General features: G+C 38.4%; 1 protein-coding gene across 2 annotated transcripts in view; it reads right to left on the reverse strand.

Moving 5' to 3' along the window:
• CHCHD3 (coiled-coil-helix-coiled-coil-helix domain containing 3) overlaps positions 1-18,814 on the reverse strand; it is a 285,897-nt gene that overhangs the window by 222,468 nt on the left and 44,615 nt on the right. The gene's annotated exons all lie outside the window — the stretch shown is intronic.

Raw genomic sequence — 18,814 nt, forward strand, 5'->3', positions numbered from 1 at the left:
TAATAAACTCAAGGAGCTGCTTACTGCCCAGTGGGGACTGAGCCATTAAGTACAAATTCTTTAAAATGATGTCCTACCACTAAAGTCTGACAATTGCATAGAGAAAGAGGAGAGGTTGTAAGGAAGGGACTTCAGAGAAGAAAATGACATCAAAACATTCCCACTTTGATAACTGAACATTTTAAAAAATCACTTATTAAAGAAATAAAACCATTTGTGGTTAAATTCATTTTTCCATGATTTATGAAAAAGGAATTCACTGACTCATGAAAATGTTAAAACCATATTTTTTGGAAAACATGTCCTTCAAATTCAAGTCCCAACAATTGGAGAGAGAGACACTGAACAGTGCTGAGAACACAGCTGGAGCTTTCTAAGTACCTGGTGACTTGACTTGAAACAGCTGGTCTTTCCAATTAAATGATTTTGTACAATACGTTTTTTAAGAGTCTTACAGCTATGACAGCAAATAAATCGACAAATTTTATATACTCTTTAAGAGCCCTCCCTAAGAAATAAGCAAGGACTATTTCCTCTTCACTACCCAAAACCCACTACCCAAAATTATGACCAAGAAAGCACCAGAAACATTTAAACTCTAGGAATACACACAGGACCTCACCCAGGATTTCAACTGGTTGAGCCTATTAGATGGAAACTAGACAGTACTGTCTCTGCTCTTCGATGACATTTTATTTGATAATCTTGACATTATAACAACCTTGCCTTAGGAAATATGCAAAAATTTAGCTGACACTGGGTAACAGCAAGAAAAGAAAATATATGAAAGGTCTTAAGGATGTTTTCTCTTAATTGTGGACTATCAGAAAATAGCAATATCAAAGGACATCATCAAGAAAGTGAAAAGACAACCCACAGAATGGGGAAAAATACTGGCAAATCATATAGCTGTTGAGGTGCTTGTATCCAGAATATAAAAGAACACTTACAACAGAACTGAACAATAAAATGGCAACATAATTAAAAATGGGCAAAGGACATAAACAGGCATTTCTCTAAAGAAGATACACAAATGGCCAATAACTGCATGAAAAATCACTCAATAGTATCCATCATTAGGGATGGATTGCATTAGGGAAATGCAAACCAAAGCCACAGTGATTTACCAATTCAAACTTAATCAAAAAGACAATTAACAGGGGTTAGTGAGAATGTGGAGAAACTGAAACCTGCATATTAAAACACTGCTGGTGGGAATGTAAAATAATGCAGTCAGTATAAAAATAGTTTGGCAGCTTCTCAAGATGCTAAACAGTTACCATATTACGCAGCAATTCCACTGTTAGATACCATGTATAACTAAGAGAACTGAAAACATGTCTACACAAAAACTTCTAGATGAATATTTATGGCATTATTCATAATATCCCAAAAGTGAAGACAATCTAAATGCTCATCAACTGATGGATGGATAAACAAATGTAGTATATCCATTTAGTGTGATATTATTCAATCATAAATAGTTATGAAGTACTAATACGTGCTACAACATGAATAAATCTTGAAAAAATGTTAAGTGAAAGAAGTCAGACACAAAAGGTCACGTATTGTACATGTCCATTGATATGAAATGTCTAGAAAAGGCAAACCTGCAGATGCAGAAAGTAGGTGAGTAGTTGTCTGGGGCAGGGGAGTGGGGGAATGGAGAGTGACAGCTAAGGGGGTATAGGATTTCTTTGGGGGTATTGAACATGTTCTAAACTAGACTGTAAGATGGTTGCACAATCTGCAAATACTAAAAATTAGTGAACTGTACACTTTAATGAGTGAATAGTACAGTATGTTAAATGTCTCTCAATAAAGCTGAAAAAAGAATATACTATAAATGAAAAGAATGATGGACAAGGAACCAGAGAAAGATGTACAGACTAGCTGAGGTTTGATCCCAGTTTGCCCATCAGCAACTTGGGAGACCCTGGGAAAGTTACTAGCCTCTCTGGGCAGTTTTCTCAAGAAGTTGCTCTCAAACGGATGTTCTCCATTAAAAGAGAGAGAGAGAGAGAAAGAGAGAGAGAGAGAGAGTGTGTGTGTGTGTGTGTACACACACACATATATATATATATACACACACAAACTATTCTGCTGTTCGCCATTCTTCTACTTGGTAGTCTAAAGTGTGAGACAAGTCTCTGTTTTGAAAAAGTCATCCAAAACAAAAACTTTTTAAGAAACTAAAAAAGGAATTGTTTGATTCAGGCAAATCTTAAGATTTTTTTTTTCATTTTCTTTTCCAGCACTAAGAGTTTAAAACAACACAAAACCCAGCAGAGAAATTACAGACAGTAATGGCTCATCAAGGAGTCTGGATAGACTTTGTCTTTTTATCAGCCAGGCTTTAGGTCAATCAGCTAACCTAGCTGAGTTTTGATTTCCTCATCCAAAAACAAGACCAGGTAGGTTACATAGATGTCAGCTGGCTATGAAGTTCCAGGCTATGCCCACCACAAGGTGATGGTTTTCACGGTTTCCTCGCCTTCTTATCACCAAGCAAAACAACGTGACACAGTTTTTCAAGTTGTCCACAGCTGGTAGCTCTGTTAGTAGCAAAAATTGAGACACATATTTAACCCAGTTAGTACTACCCGATGAAACTATACTCTGAAGTGTAGTATATCAGTTTGGGTCAGTGCACAGTCAGACCACGTGTAAAATCACACAAATCTGCCAGGATAATCAAATTATCACAGCAAAATTTTTCTCAGGCAAAATTCAATCAAATTCTTGATCACAATTCAGCTGAATTTCACTCAACAGAACTAGGCTGTGGTAAGACCTTGGTATACCAGGTCTAAGCAGTGAGAATCAATCAGAATGAAGCAGTGAGATCAACCTTCTAAGGGAGCTGATCCAACATGCCCTCACGGTGCACTATAAGGGCAGTGCGCAGTCAAAGCTCCGGTGCTTCCCGTAGTCGTGGATGGATGTAAGAGTTAGACCATAAGCAGGCTGAGCGCCAAAGAAGGGATGGTTTTGACTTGTGGTGTTGGAGAAGACTCTTGAGAGTGCCTTGGACTGCAAGGAGATCAAACCAGTCAATGCTAAAGGAAATCAACCCTGAATATTCACTGGAAGGACTGATGCTGAAGATCCAATACTTTGGCTACCTGATGTGAAGAACTGACTCATTAGAAAAGACCCTGATACTGGGAAAGATTGAAGAGCACATTAAGAAGGGAGTAGCAGAGCATGAGACAGTGAAACAGCATCACCGATTCAATGGACATGAATTTGAACAAAGTCTGGGAGATAGTGGACGACAGAGGAGCCTAGCAGGCTGCAGTTCATGGGGTCACAAAGAGTCAGACATGACTTAGCAGGTGAACAACCATGAATGCCTCTCACATAGGGGAGTCCTACCAGGGGAAAAGCCAAATTCAGCAGTGAGTTTTTCATGATGCTGTGATAAACCTCAAAGAGAATGGTGAGGACTCCATTTCCAAATGATGGCCAGTTTGGGGGCTGGGAAGCCAGCCATGCCAAGCGAGACTGCAGAGAAGGAAGTGCACAAGGCTTGTCTTCCTTTTCTACACCCTCCTGCCTCTCATGTCTGCCAAGCCACCTGCCATGGGTGAGGTGGTAAATAGATGGAGAAAGTGGTGCAATCACCTAGGGAGGCCACAAGTGGAGGGAGAAAGATGAGGGGGGAGGAAGCACCAGAGATGCAAAAGGCAGGGATGCTCCCGAAGCCACTGAAGAAGACATGCCCAAGGGACCAGCTAGTTCCCATCACTTCTGGTCAGTTAAAGCACAGCTGTCTCTTTAATGCCATAGCTATACCTGGAAAACACACACACACACACACACACACACACACACACCCTTTTTGGGTCCCAAGTCCAAGGTCACAGCTGAAAAAGTAATTACTTAAGCTACAATGGAGAATTTAAAATAACAAAAGATAAAACATGACCAAGCATAAAGTTTAAAATCTAAAATAGCAATTCAAAGCCCAGGCAGGAAAATAAACTGGTGTGGTAATGGGTTTTGAGCAGATCTAAGTTTCATGTTATTTGTTTTTAAATCAATAGAATACAGAAAGCAACTATACATTTCTTCTAGGTAGATAGGTCCAAAGTGCATGAGGGAAAACAGATATACCATTTGGAAACCACTATTTAAAATGGCCTTTCTGAAAACACTCTTTTCAGCTTCAGGATCTAAACATTTTCTCAAATAAAACTGTTATTAAACTAAAAGGTCAGTGTTTCAGGATGGACTACTTGAACAGAAGCACAGGAAAAGGCCAACTTTGCCTATTAGCACAGTGAGTTTCCAAGCAGATCTTTGGGGACTGGCAAAGTTTGTGAAATGGGAAAAAGTAAAAATGAGAAATTTTCAAACCATATGAATCATATTTGCCAGGCAAATCTGCAAAACTAGTTCAGACTCAGTAAGTAAGGTTTCCAAAGCTTTCATATACATTTCTCACTTTCCTTTTAAAATGTATTAAGACAAAAGGATGCTTTCTTCACATACTTGTAACTCATGGACTTGGTAAAATGTTCTCAGAAACCACTTTAATTTTTTTCTCAATGGCAAATGTATCCTAATAAACACAAAGACTGGCCTTTTGTCAATTCGTTATACATGATATGACACTGACCACAAAATACGTGAGAAAAAGTCAAGCATTACAACTGCTTGGTGACAGCAAGTCTGCCCTAAATTCTTTATTGGAAATTACTATTGAAAGTAAGAAGTATCTGAATTAAAAACAACTCAAATTTATGCTTGCTTTAGGTAAACAGCATTCTAAAAAAGAAAATGTTTTGGTTAGTCCAAAGAGTCTTCTTTACTGACCACCTAGCAAACTTCTGTCCCTCTTAGCCACATTCTAAATTACTAAATTAAGAAATTCTAAGAATTTCTAACTTGGGGATCAAATAACAAACTCCTAACCTTATACTACTTGATTCTTAGTATTCTCAGGAACTGTGGATACCACGGTCTTAATTCTGAGAGAAAGAGCAGCATAAATTTCTTACACTTCACCTGTCTTCTATGTTGCATGACAATGTCCTAATTCTCTGTTTTCAGAAACTGGTTAAATGTGGGGCAGAGAGGGATGGGGTAGAGAAGATGGAACTCTACAAATATATTTAAGATAGTTCCCTGAATGATGAACAGAAATGACTCCAAAAGACAAAATGTCGTTATGAATGGCTCATCAAGCCATATAACACAATGGCTTATGTCATGAAAACACAAGACTGAAATACAACCATGATTTGACTTACACAGATTCCCTGGATCTCAAGGAACATACCAATTTCCTTTTGCAACTTTTTCCACTATGACTTTCCCTTTCCTTCATTTTTTTAACATAACCCTTACATTATAATTTCCTCCTCAATTACAGTATTTCTGAAACAATCTCCATAAGTTACTTAATAAAAATTATGGCTTGCCTCAGAGAAATGTCAGGTCCTTTGGGATTTTTCCTTTATTCCATTTCTATTTCTGGTCTTACCATTTGCTGATATGTATCATATCCAATTTTATAAAGCCTATTATTTTCATATGCTAGTTTAAAAACACCAAAGAGAACTATAGCAATCTACTCTCAGAAGGAAATAAATGTATGTAATTGCATAACACAAGCAGCAGATTTCAGATAAACACCGACTCTGCCAGGATTGAGATAGCTGAGCCAAAGCTAACACCATAAAATACAGCCAAATTAAATTTTCAGCTCCACAGAAATATCCATTAATCTTATTATTTCAATAAATTCATTAATACAAAAAGAGCACTGATTGTTTAAAAAATAATAATGGAAGCATCCATGCAATCAATGAAATACAACACAGAGTGTATCAGGAGTAAATGACTCACAGCATGGGTTGCAGGATAAATCTTGTCATGCTCCTTATCTTATAAAAGGTACAGGGTTTGATTAGAAGAGTCAAAAGATGGCTACAATAAATCTCCGGGGTTAGAAAGAAACATGGAACAGTGCGCCGTTATCCATTTGTGGCACCATCTAGTTAGCAGACAAACCTGATTTAAGCACACACACACACGGAGTGTTAAGTGTGATGATATTCAGCTGACAGTACGTTCACCATCACCTTAAGAGTAATGTAACCTAGGACTGACTTCAAAAAAATGCCGTTTGTCTAGATTCCTGGCCGGGTAACTGAGGCCACTTATACATCAAAGCTAATGACGACGTTGGAAGGAAAATCCTTAACTGCACTTTCAGAACCATAAATACCGAATCAGAAGGTACAGTGTCACAAAGAGTTTGGCAACCTAAACATCAACTGCATCAAGTTAATGGCTTATTTCGCAGTATTACTGCTCCATGAGGATTTATATACTTTCGTAAATTTCTAATTTGAATGGCATAATATGCAAATAATGTTCATTTTATTGTTTGCCTCACAACAAGCACTCCTGGAAACCAGCTCCATGCTCCATTCTATGTGAAAACAAACATCAATACGGGCTGCGGACGCTGTATAGCAGCAGACAGGCTCATCACTCATATTCTACAGTCTCCACATTTTTAAGAAGACAATTCATAAACCAGTATTGAGAATCAGATATACCTAGTATTTCATGTCTTAATATCCTGAATAATAGTTGCAAAATCTCACACAGCCTCTAGGAAAATAAGATCTATAATTTAAATTAAAAAATAATAATTACCTCTGGATATTGCTTTTTGATGCATAGCTTAATTTTTTTGTCTGTTTCACAAATGGATGTATTTTGTTCACTGGGGATAAAACTATAAATTCAGCAGCGTTAAATCTCCAACCCCAAATGAAGTACCAAAACCACCCACACCTTTTTCTGTTTCTTTCCCATAGTCCTGAGTGTGGCCACATTCAAAGGCTTCTCCATAAAGATCCATGACACACACACAGGACCAAGCTGGATGTAAAGGCGGTTCCTGTCTAGCCTGGCTTTGCCATAATGAGTTTTTGTGACTTTGTTCAAAAACACGTCATTGCTTTAGGTCAAAGCTGTCTCCTCTGTAAAATGAGAACCCAAGCTAGAAACTCTCCAACAGCCTTCCCCTTAACACAGCTGTGTTAGATGAGAGCCTGACAAGACCGAATTCATGCTTGAGCCTCCATTTCCCCGAAAAGCCCAAAACCAGAAGGTGAAAGAACAAAGGTTCTATCGCTGACAACATATACTGCCAACTGTTCCTCTGAACTGACGTTCCACTCATTTGTGACAACTGTCTAGCAAATACCCTGAAAACTAGCAAAAACATCCTCTACGCTTTACAGGCAAACCAAAAACACTGAGGAGGGAAAGAAGGACAGGGTGAGAGACAGCAATATTGTGCAGACTCTGCTAGGCACATAGCAGCTGTTCAATAAACATCTTAACTGCTTGATCTGTGGAGTCAACATCAGTCATTAGGGGAAGTAAGCCACCAACTTTTCAGGTAACTTAGGGATCATTCAGAAAAAACTAAGAACACACTCTCCAAAATCACATGTTATCTAAGGAAAAAGTGTAGACTGCCAAAAGAAATTCAAAACAAGGGGCTTCTCCCCAGCTCCGCATGCCACGACCACCGTCACCAGCTTTCTGCTCCTGTGGACGCTCCTGAGCCACCACTACCAGCAGTGGGTTATTCATCAAGGACAGAGGGACGGACATTCGTTATAAGCTTATTGTACTAGCTATAAGGTTTAATGCTTAAGTATATGCAATTATTTTTGCTTAATTGTTTTCTCCCAAATCAAGCAGCCTCGAGGAATATACAAACTAGAGAAATCCATCAATTCACTTAGTAGTAAATCCACACTGATTTAATCCTATCCTAGGCCTTGTAGGAGATGAAGACATATGGTTCCTACCATTAAGGAGATAAGAGTCTGAATGAGTGCTCTGGGGGTTTAGTAATAGTGAAACTTACAAAGGTGGGGGGTGTAGTCATGGAGTGTTTCACGAAGGAAGAGGGACCAAAGCAAGGACATAAGACTAGACAAATGGAAAGGAAACCAAACAAAGCTTGTTTGTAAGGAAAAAAAAAAATGAAGAGTAATTTATGCTCATTTGTGAGGAGTCTTGGAAACTAGGCAGGGCTTGGATAAGAAATGTTGAGAGAGGGTATCATAAACAGGTGTTTAAAAATGAAAATAATGCAATGAAATGGGGTGTTACAGGAAGTCTAGTCTAATCTCGCAGAGATTTGCAGATTAATTGGATGGGGAAAATGTAAAGCAATGAGTGGTTCTCAAAACGCAGCTTCATTCTCTCTGCCCCCGTCCCCCAGCAGCATCACGGGGAATCTGCTAAGAGATGCAAACTCAGATGCACCCCAGAACTACACTTCAGAAGGTCTGGGGGTGGGACCCAGCAATCTGTGTGCTAACAAGCTCACCAAATCTGAGGTGCTCACTCGAGCCTGAGCTTTGCTGGCGTAAGCTGATGAGGACCTGAACTAGGACATTGGCCATAAGCATGGATTCTGAGATACAAGGACTTTGATGGGAAAAACTGATCATCTGTGACTGAGAGATGAACAAGAAAGAAAGTCAAAGATGCATCCAGATGCCAGAAAACTAACACCCATCATGGTCAATAAAGTGAAGAAAGATAATGAGTTTCAGGTCAGACATACTTTCAGTTGAAAGTAATGGCAGAATCACCACATGGAATGGCAGGCAATTAGACATTTGAACCTGAAATTCAGATTTGATTTGAGACTTGGCTAGAAAGGCTGATTTGGAAATAACTGTTACAGAACTGAGATCAGTGCATTTTCCTGGAAAAAGAAAGAAAATGTATAAAGAGAGTAGAAGGCTAAAGAATAGGTCTTAAAAATTCATCAGATGAAGGAGAGGCGTGAAAGAACATCATTAGAGACCAAGAAGAAATGGAATGGGAAAAACAAGATATGAACCAAAGTACTCTGTGCAGAAACAGTGAAACAGATTTCGGCTCATGTGCCAATTCTGATCAGCTGGCAGCGGCGGCCTGGGACACTCTGTGCAGGACTCCACGGCCTAGTCCAGGTTCAGTGAATTCATGTCTATCCTGGGCACAGCGGGAAGACCTGGCAGCATGCTTGCAATGACCCACCGTCCCATGGACTGCATGGAAATCAGGTGGTCTGGTATCAGGAACCAATGGGAGGAGACAACGGAAGGCAGCAATTACAAGCCTCTCTTCACCAAGTTTAGAAATGAAACAAGAAGGAATGAGGTAGAAAAATTATAAATAAAAGATGATTTTCGCAATTGGTAGAGACCTGTGCATGTTTGAAGGGCAGTCATAATCAATAATCTGCAACTAAATTATAAAAGACTGATGAATGCTAGTGGTCGCTGCTCAAAAGTAATTTAGACACTATAATGTCTACATTACTCACAAAGATCTGGCTGTACAGCAGCATGGACCAGTTCACACTGATTTATCATATTCCAGTCCTCCTTCCTAATTGCCACACTGATGCAAGCAAGGCTCACAGCACATTTCTCTAAGCATACAGTTTAGAACACTGCAACAGTGGACAAACCTACTTTCGCGTGCTAAAGGGCTTTAACCAAGACTAATGTCCTAACCTAAGTAATTTGCTTTGGTAAATAGAAAGTCAAAATAGCAAGTCATAAATCATTCTTCCTTCTTCCTATTAGCGATAAAAACTGTAATTTAGCCAAAAATCCATTACTGCTAATAAAATTCCTAAATTCAACTAAAATATTTAGTACTTCAAACTCAGACCAACACTATTTTCCAAGGAAGACTTTAAATCTATCTTTGCACGTATTCGAAGTCCAAGGAAAGCAAAAGTCTAAAAACAGAATCTATCTTCTAATCCACCTACAGCCCTGGGAAATGTCAACTAACTCCAACCTCAAGACTTTTCCTCTTCTGAATGAAAGTAAAAGTTCTGACCCAATGACAGCCCTTTCTATAAGAAGAAAAAAAAAAAAACCTAGAGTCCTATTTCTAGATATTGGCCCACCACTAGGCAGCAAAAACAGTAGGCAGATCAGAGTCAGAGAAGGCAATGGCACCCCACTCCAGTACTCTTGCCTGGAAAATCCCATGGACAGAGGAGCCTGGTGGGCTGCCGTCTATGGGGTTGCACAGAGTCGAACATGAATGAAGCGACTTAGCAGCAGCAGCAGATCCGAGTCAGACCTCTGGGCTTCAGTGGCTTCATTTACAGTCCATTAAGGGTGAGATGCCAAAAAGGACCTATTTAACCCATGAGCTAACCACTGCAGAACAACGGCCTCTCCTGGGAAGTTTTAAATAAAGCAATTGAGATTTTACACCCATGCCTGATTCATATTTTATTTATGGTAGTTCAAATATATTAAAACTGTGAGGCAGCATAATACATATTGGTATAATATTTTTCATTAAACTATAGTGCAATACCCTGAGCTTCGTTTTTTTTTTAATTCACGCTGTGAAAATTAGGTCAGCCTCGCTTTTATCTATAGCCCTGTTATTTTTTTCCTCCATTCAACGAATATCTACCTATTGTTCAGAAAACCCTATTTCAACGTAGTCACAGGCGGTTGCAATGTCTAATAAACCAAACATAATTCTCTACGAAGCACTGTGGAAGCTCTGTGAAGTCACTGACCACCAGTGACTTCACCATCTGTAAGAGACAAGACTGTGCACAAGAATTTCAAGAACAAAGGCCCTAGCTTATCTTTTAAACACAAAAATGTACTTAACCTTTTTTCTAAAAGTAAAATTATCTATAGTCAAGTTCAACTCAACAGAATAGTACAAACATTTATTATGATTATATTCCTAAAGATCCACAAATTTTCTTCATACTAGTGTTACACAGAGAAAGGCCACTGAACACTCTTTCAGAAGCAGTTATATCATGTGCTCAAGGCTTAGGATGTAACTGGTTTAGAACACCTGGGATGATATAAAAGGTCCTTGTTCAGACCAGTGGGTTTCACCCTGATAGGGTGAAATACAAAATAAAGTATTTTGTAACACTCCCTCTACTATGCTGAAAATAAATAGATAATACAGACACAAGGTTTTTAATCAATAATACCCTAAGTGTACCATTAAAAAAAAAATAAAGAGAAATTAATTTATAATGAATAATGGCATTTTAGTATGTAAATGCTCAAGCCTGCACTTGTTGCTGTTGTTTAATCACAGAGTTGGACACAAACTGTAGCCTGCCGGGCTCCTCTGTCCATGGGATTTCCCAGGCAAGAATACTAGAGGGGTGGGCAGCCATCTCCTTCTCCAGGGGATCTTCCCAACTCAGGGATCAAACCTGCGTCTCCTGCATTGGCAGGCGGGTTCTTCACCACTGAACCACCAGGGAATCAGCCGTCAAGTCTACACCAGATACAATAAAACAGGCTGACTCGTGAGCTGCTGTTAAACCGCCACATATGCAATAGCTATGGTTCTGCGACAGAGCAGTTGCATCCCCAGAAAATTCAGAGTCTCTTTAAACCATACAAAACCACACGCCTTCTGTCCGTTCTGGGCTGGGTGGGCAGGTTTTCAGCTGCATGAATTCCTGATGGGACATTCTGAAATGGAGGACACAGGACAGTTCTTCAAGGGGCGGACCTCCCTGAGACACTGCAAGCTCTCTAGATCCCGGTCCCCACCTCCCCACTAAGCACCAGTGGCTCCCCCACAGATCTCTAAGCCTCCCTGGACGCAGTACTGCCCCACCGCCGAAAAACACTGTTACAGACTGGGCCAAAATGTTCACCCCGATAAAAGATAAACATGGGAAACCTAGTCTGTACGACCACTGATGATCACAGATAATGCACTTCCAGTAACACGGACTTTTCAAACACAGATGAAAATCTGCTGACGACAGCAAAACACCTTCCTCCCATGTGACCTCTGCCTCGAGGTGCCCAAGGACTACCAGCTTCCTCTCTCTCCATACTCACCAAAGTCACATCTCCCCAGTCCCACTCACCTTGACTGGGGGAGAGGGGGTTGGTGTGTGGGTGTGTGGTGTGTGGGTGTGGGTCGCTTAGTCGCGTCAACTCTTTGACTCCATGAACTGTAACCTGCCAGGCTCCTGCTATTCCTTAGGGTATCCAAAACCACTTTGTGCTAAATTATCCAACTGTCTTTTTTTTTTTCCTGCCCTCTCCTGGTGCCTCAAAATATGTCATATAATAAGGACAAGGACTTCATTAAGAATCCAATGGAAATGGAAAGTGACTACAAATTACAGCCAAGCCCCAGCTCACTGTTATGGTATCATAAGAATGCACACAGATACAAGGTGATACCCACCTACCCAAACTATTCAGATGCATTAGGCACTCACAGACATTTTCAGATTAATGTTTTTAAGAGTAAATTTCTCAAACATACATTTATTTCAAGCTGACACACTTCCCATCAAAACTATCTACATCAGATAGCTCTTGGCCAATTAATATTATATCTTTCATAGGCGACAATATCAGAATTAATATTGAACAAACAGTTCAATAAGGCTATAATTTTATATTCAAAGAAAATGAGAAAAGGATTTAAAGTTATTCACTCTAAATTAACTTATAATAATTCACAGAGATTCCATTTTGAAATTAAGGAATTGAAGGGTTTAATAAGGAATAATTTCTCTATAAACACCAAAAATAAATTAGCTTTTACTACAGCATATAATACGAAATTATATAGAATAAATGGTAGGAAAGCAGCAACGGTACAATCTAAACATATTATATTTTAAAAGATACACATTCATGTTATTTTTTTTTAACTGTTATCAGGCAGAGGTCCCTAGGAACTATTTTAATGAAACTAATAATTAGAATAGCAACTTATCCTCTGTAAATAGTAACGTCCAAGGTACATGATGATTACATAAAATAATGTGCTAAGTAATCTGAGATTTCCCCTCGGAATTTTCTTACCAAACCTTCCCTATCTACGCCATCGCCTACCCTGACCTTGTTTCATATGAGTAAATATAAATCTTCTCTAATTTCATGACAAACTGTAAATTAAATGAATCCAAATTAATAAGACTTTGCTGTGTGTTTTATCCCTTAGAAATGGCTTTAATGTATTTGATCTCAGTTATATAATTTACAAAGAATTTTACAGTAAGGCATTTATGACATTATTCATATATAAAAAGATCTTTTAAAAGATAGTATAAAATGTTCAGATTTAAGTTGATATGCATCTGAAACATGGCCATAAAATAATTATAATGGTACAACCTGCCACACATGAAAATGAAAGACTTTCATTTTATAATCATAACCATGAGCCGAAGGTGTATGTGTATGTCTGTGTGTGTGTGTGTGTGTGTGTGTGTGTGTATGTGTGTGTGTGTACACCATAGGACTGTGAAATACAAACGCATGTTATTTTTGATTTCTCTTAAAGGACATAAAAGCAGATTTCAAAACAAAACAATTTTAATTAAAGAATCAGGTTTAAAGAGAGACCTGTGTTCTATTCCTGACTCTATTCTCTGTGACTTCAATTTTTATCTGTAAATTACCAATGAAGTTTCTCTTGAAGATGAAATGAACTGAGGAGGTATTTTAAGTCCAAAATGAACTCATTATGAAAACAGAGTGAAACGCCCCTCAACTGAAGAACCACCAGCATTTTATTTTAAAAATCCTGACTGATGCTATATAACATTTCATTGAGCCAATACTATATTTTGTGAGAGGCTATTTTAAGCCATATATCCTTCAGAATGTCAACATGCTAGGATTTACAATTTTTAAAACCCACAGCAAAGAGTATGTAACAGAAGAATTTGTGGTGCATCTTTCAAGAGGATTTAGGATCCAGCTTGACGTCCAGGTCCAATTACGTAAGTATTTGAGCTTCTGATCTCCAAGGTTCACATATTTATTGTAAATTAATTTGATCTGACAGTAACAAGAATTAATTGGAATCTCTTTCATTGTCTTTGAACATTACTAAAGTCACAGATTATGATGAATGAAGAGGAGACGAAAGGGTAAGGTAAAATTGATGCTGATCAAGGATTGTCTAAAAATTCATTTTCATGGCCAGGTTAAATGACTATTAAATCTTCCTCTTAGAAGCATGAAGGCTGATGGCAATGAGAAAGACTTAAACAACAAGGAAGAGCAATATATCTTTTACACATAAAATAATGAGAAAAAGGAACCAAATTACACATCCAAAAATAGGAAAATGGCCAAATAGTAAAACAGAACAGCCATATAACAAAATACTAAGCTAATATTAAGAAACAAGCAATAATATTAATCCCAGAAAAATAGTCTCACAAGTAACCAAAAAGGACAAGATACTAAAAACTGAAAATACTGTTGCTCTTCATTTTGTTTTGTATATGTCCAGCTCTGAAAAAAGCACAAGAAATACATACACATATATGGCCTGGAATGATATATACAAAATGATGATGATTATCTTTGAATTTGGGGAGAATGGATCATTTTTCTTTTTCTCTTTATACTTAATAGTATTTTTTACCAAAAGCACATTTTTATATTCATAACCATTTTAAATGAGGCATGAATAAACAGGGGAAAGAATTCCAGTTTTTACAAAAACTATCAATTCAATCAATTCAATGAACATCCACTGTACAAATTATATCAGCTCAGCTAACAGAAGTTCAAACCACTTTCTATACACCAAAGGAGAGTTGACTGGGATTAAAGTGTAGAAAAGTCTACACAAAAACAACACCCCAAGATTCAAAATAACAAAATTGGTTTTCATTTTCTCCTTTTACCCCACAGCCATCCTGCCTATACCCCATTCTTAAAAGGCAAATTACTCAAAGAAAATACAGTCACACACCACTATGATACTAAAGTCTTATTTCTAACACAGTTTTTCTTACTACACTGTCTGGAAGCACACCACATGACGAGGGCTGCTTGACAAAGAATTCTTCTGGATTGAAAATGATGATTCAAAGTGTCAGGAAAAAAGACTCGGTGGCCGTACTAAATGTATGGAGAATATGGAAGAAATCTTAGCCAAAATATTCTCTTTTCACTTCAGTTTTTAATGTAGCATTTAATTTTTTGCCTTCCATTCAGACTTTTCAATTGATAATACCAATGCCCCTAGTATGATGAACAATATATGTTACCAAAGACAGCTGATGAAAAATCCTTAGTCAGTGACTTAAGCAATCAGCTGAGGTTAAGTCAGATAAAAGGAAGGAAAGAACCACTGACAGGATTTTCTGCATCAGCAACAAATGTCCCACAACATAACGCGGGTGAAGCTTCATGGAGCCACACTTCCCACAGGTAAGCAGTCACTGCTACAAAACGTCACTCTATTTGGGGATGTTCTAGAAAATCACTCTATAAATTGTCCATTTGGGCTGTGAAACAGACATAGAGATCTATTTATTTTATTCCACACACACGCATAGGCCAAAAGAAAATATAACATCAACGATAAATTTTAACTATATTGTATCTATCATTACATCCTTTGTTGCCACCAGCAAATTAAAGCATTCAGTGTTCTTTGCTTGCTGATTCGATTTATACTTGGTAGGAAATACATATCAAAATATAGCCCTGTTTCCTTAAAATGGTATCTGACAACTTCTCACTGGGGTTCCACGGCCTGAAGCATCTCTAGTAAAAGCTATTATTCAATGTACCAAATTTTCATTTTTTTAAAGTTGCTTTAGTACATGCACACACTGCAATCACTGGATAAGATGAAAAGGTTTTAAACACCTCTTTGTGGGAATTGTATCTCAATAACAAATATCAAAATCATCTCTTTTCACACAGCTTTCAAGACAGGGTAGCAATGATAAATGACAGGACTCTATAACAGATACTATAGCTTTATCTTGACTTTCATCTTATTTATTTGGGTCTAAAAGAAAATTAGACTAAATTATTCAATCCTTGCAGTAGTAAAGAAATCCTCACATGCTGTTTATGTAATCTGGGTATCAACCAAAAATAGTATGTTTTTTCAGTTTTTCATCCTGCTAATATGAGGAGTAACTAAAATCCAAACAGGAATTCAAACATGTGAGAAAGTGAACCAAAACATTCCAACATAACTCAATTTTATTTTGGCAAGAACGTCCATCTCAGGGTTACCAACATCTTCAGCACAAACTACCCTTTTCCACTCTCACCTGGGAATCCAAAGAAAACGACGAATAACTTAACCCAGCAAAGACTGCCATACAGGCTGATGCGTGGTTGGGCACATGGCTGATCAGAATAAAGACAACATTGTCCAGCCTGGCTTGCAGGCACGTAGTCTCATGACTACATCCTGGTTAATAATATGTGACTGGATGTGGTGTGAATGGCTTCGATGTTACTCCCCATGGCCCGGGCTAGAGGACAGCTGGCAGCCTTCATGACCATATGGACAAGGGAAAAACCTTAGGGATGCAGAGCAATCAGACAGAAGGAGCCTGGGTCCCCAAACTAAGGAGTCATGAAATTATCCAAAATGTTATACAAGAGAAAAGTACAGTTCTAACTTTTTAAGCCACTGTTACTTGGAGTCTCCATTAGACAGCAGAACCTCTCTTCTACCCCAAATATCCTGATAAAACACGGCAAAAATTCAAAGCTCTCTATGGGAACTTGAATAGAATTTGTATCCTGCTGTTGTGTGAAAACTATATAAACCTTAATTATACTGAATTGGTTCACAGTGATTTTCAGATCCACTATATCCTTCAGCTTTTCTATTCATTCTATTAATTTTTGAGAGTTAGTTTGGTATTGAAACTCCAACTAAAAATCTCTATCTACATAAAAAAAATTGTAATATATTTAGTGGAACTATTAGAACTTTATTCTGCATTTTCCAAGTCTTCTATAAATGTCTTAGCATACTTTCAGAATTTAAAAAGAAAGAAAAAAACTCAAAGTTCTAATTTAACTTTTCTCACACCTAGAAGAATCAAAGACAGCCTTAAAAACATGAACACTTAAGGAGCTAAAAAATTAGCTATATTGAGCATACTTGAAAGAGGTGGAAGAACTTTGAAGGTAGACGTCTATACTTGCCCCAGGAAAGTCTCCTCATCCACAATATGTGTAGTAAGAGAAAACCGGAAAATCAATGAGGTGCTTTGTCCAAATCAGGGCAAGTCAGTTAAGCAAGTTACTTAATCTCTTAGAAGAGAATGTCAGCTCTGGAATCACACTAGATTCCACTACCTCATCAGATTACTCTTTCGCTCCCATAAACCTACTTCACCCAGAACGTCATACAAATAATCCTCAAATTTCAAATAGCCTGCAATTGATAGATTACTCATTTTCTACCCCAGGAATTCTTTGAGGTTCCACCCTTCCATCTACTGCCTGTTCAATCCATCTAACATAATCATACACTCTACAGACTAATAATTCACAAACTTTCCACCACCTTTCCAGCAAGCTAAACCTTCATGAGAATATGTTGCAGCTATCTCAAAGTTTGCTGAGAATCTGAGTACTTGAAACAACACTCTCAAATTTTTTCCTTCTCTCTTCTCACACAGCATTCTACACGACAGCAGTAAAGATACAACATCAGTTCAGTTCAGTCGCTCACTCACGACCCCATGGACTGCAGCACACCAGGCCTCCCTGTCCATCACCAACTCCCAGAGTTTACTCAAATTCATCTCCATTGAGTCGGTGATGCCATCTAACCATCTCATCCTCTGTTGTCCCCTTCTCCTCCCACCTTCAATCTTTCCCAGCCTCAGGATCTTTTCCAATGAGTCAGTTCTTCACATCAGGTGACCAAAGTATTGGAGTTTCTGCTTCAACATCAGTCCTTCCAATGGATATTCAGGACTGATTTCCTTTAGGATGGACTGGTTGGATCTCCTTGCAGTCCAAGGACTCTTCAAGAGTCTTCTCCAATATCACAGTTCAAAAACATCAATTCTTCAGCATTCAGTGTTCTTTATAGGCCAACTCTCACATCCATACGTGACCACTGGAAAAACCATAGCTTTGACTAGACGGACCTTTGTTGGCAAAGTAATGTCTCTGCTTTTGAATATGCTGTCTAGGTTGGTCATAACTTTCCTTCCAAGGAGCAAGTGTCTTTGAATTTCATGGCTGCAGTCACTATCTGCAGTGATTTTGGAGCCCCCAAAAATAAAGTCTGTCACTGTTTCCACTGTTTCCCCATCTATTTCCCATGAAGTGATGGGACCAGATGCCATGATCTTTGTTTTCTGAATGTTGAGCTTTAAGCCAACTTTTTCACTCTCCTCTTTCACTTTCATCAAGAGGCTCTTTAGTTCTTCTTCGCTTTCTGCCATAAGGGTGGTATCATCTGCATATCTGAGGTTATTGATATTTCTCCCGGCAATCTTGATTCCAGCTTGTGCTTCATCCAGCCCAGCGCTTCTCATGATGTACTCTGCATAGAAGTTAAATAAGCAGGGTGACAATATACAGCCTTGACGTACTCCTTTTCCTATTTGGAACTAGTCTGTTGTTCCATGTCCAGTTCTAACTGTTGCTTACTGACCTGCATACAGATTTCTCAGGCGGCAGGTCAGGTGGTCTGGTATTTCCGACTCTTTAAGAATTTTCCACAGTTTGCTGTGATCCACACAAAGGCTTTGGCATAGTCAATAAAGCAGAAATAGATGTTTTTCTGGAACTCTCTTGCTTTTTCGATGATCCAATGGATGGTAGCATACAACATACTACTACTACTATACTACTACTACTAAGTCGCTTCAGTCATGTCCAACTCTGTGTGACCACACAGACGGCAGCCCATCATGCTCCACCATCCTTGGGATTCTCCAGGCAAGAACCCTGGAGTGGGTTGCCATTTCCTTCTCCAATGCATGAAA

Source organism: Bubalus bubalis, chromosome 8, assembly GCF_019923935.1.
Source record: "Bubalus bubalis isolate 160015118507 breed Murrah chromosome 8, NDDB_SH_1, whole genome shotgun sequence".
Taxonomy (NCBI): Eukaryota; Metazoa; Chordata; class Mammalia; order Artiodactyla; family Bovidae; genus Bubalus; species Bubalus bubalis.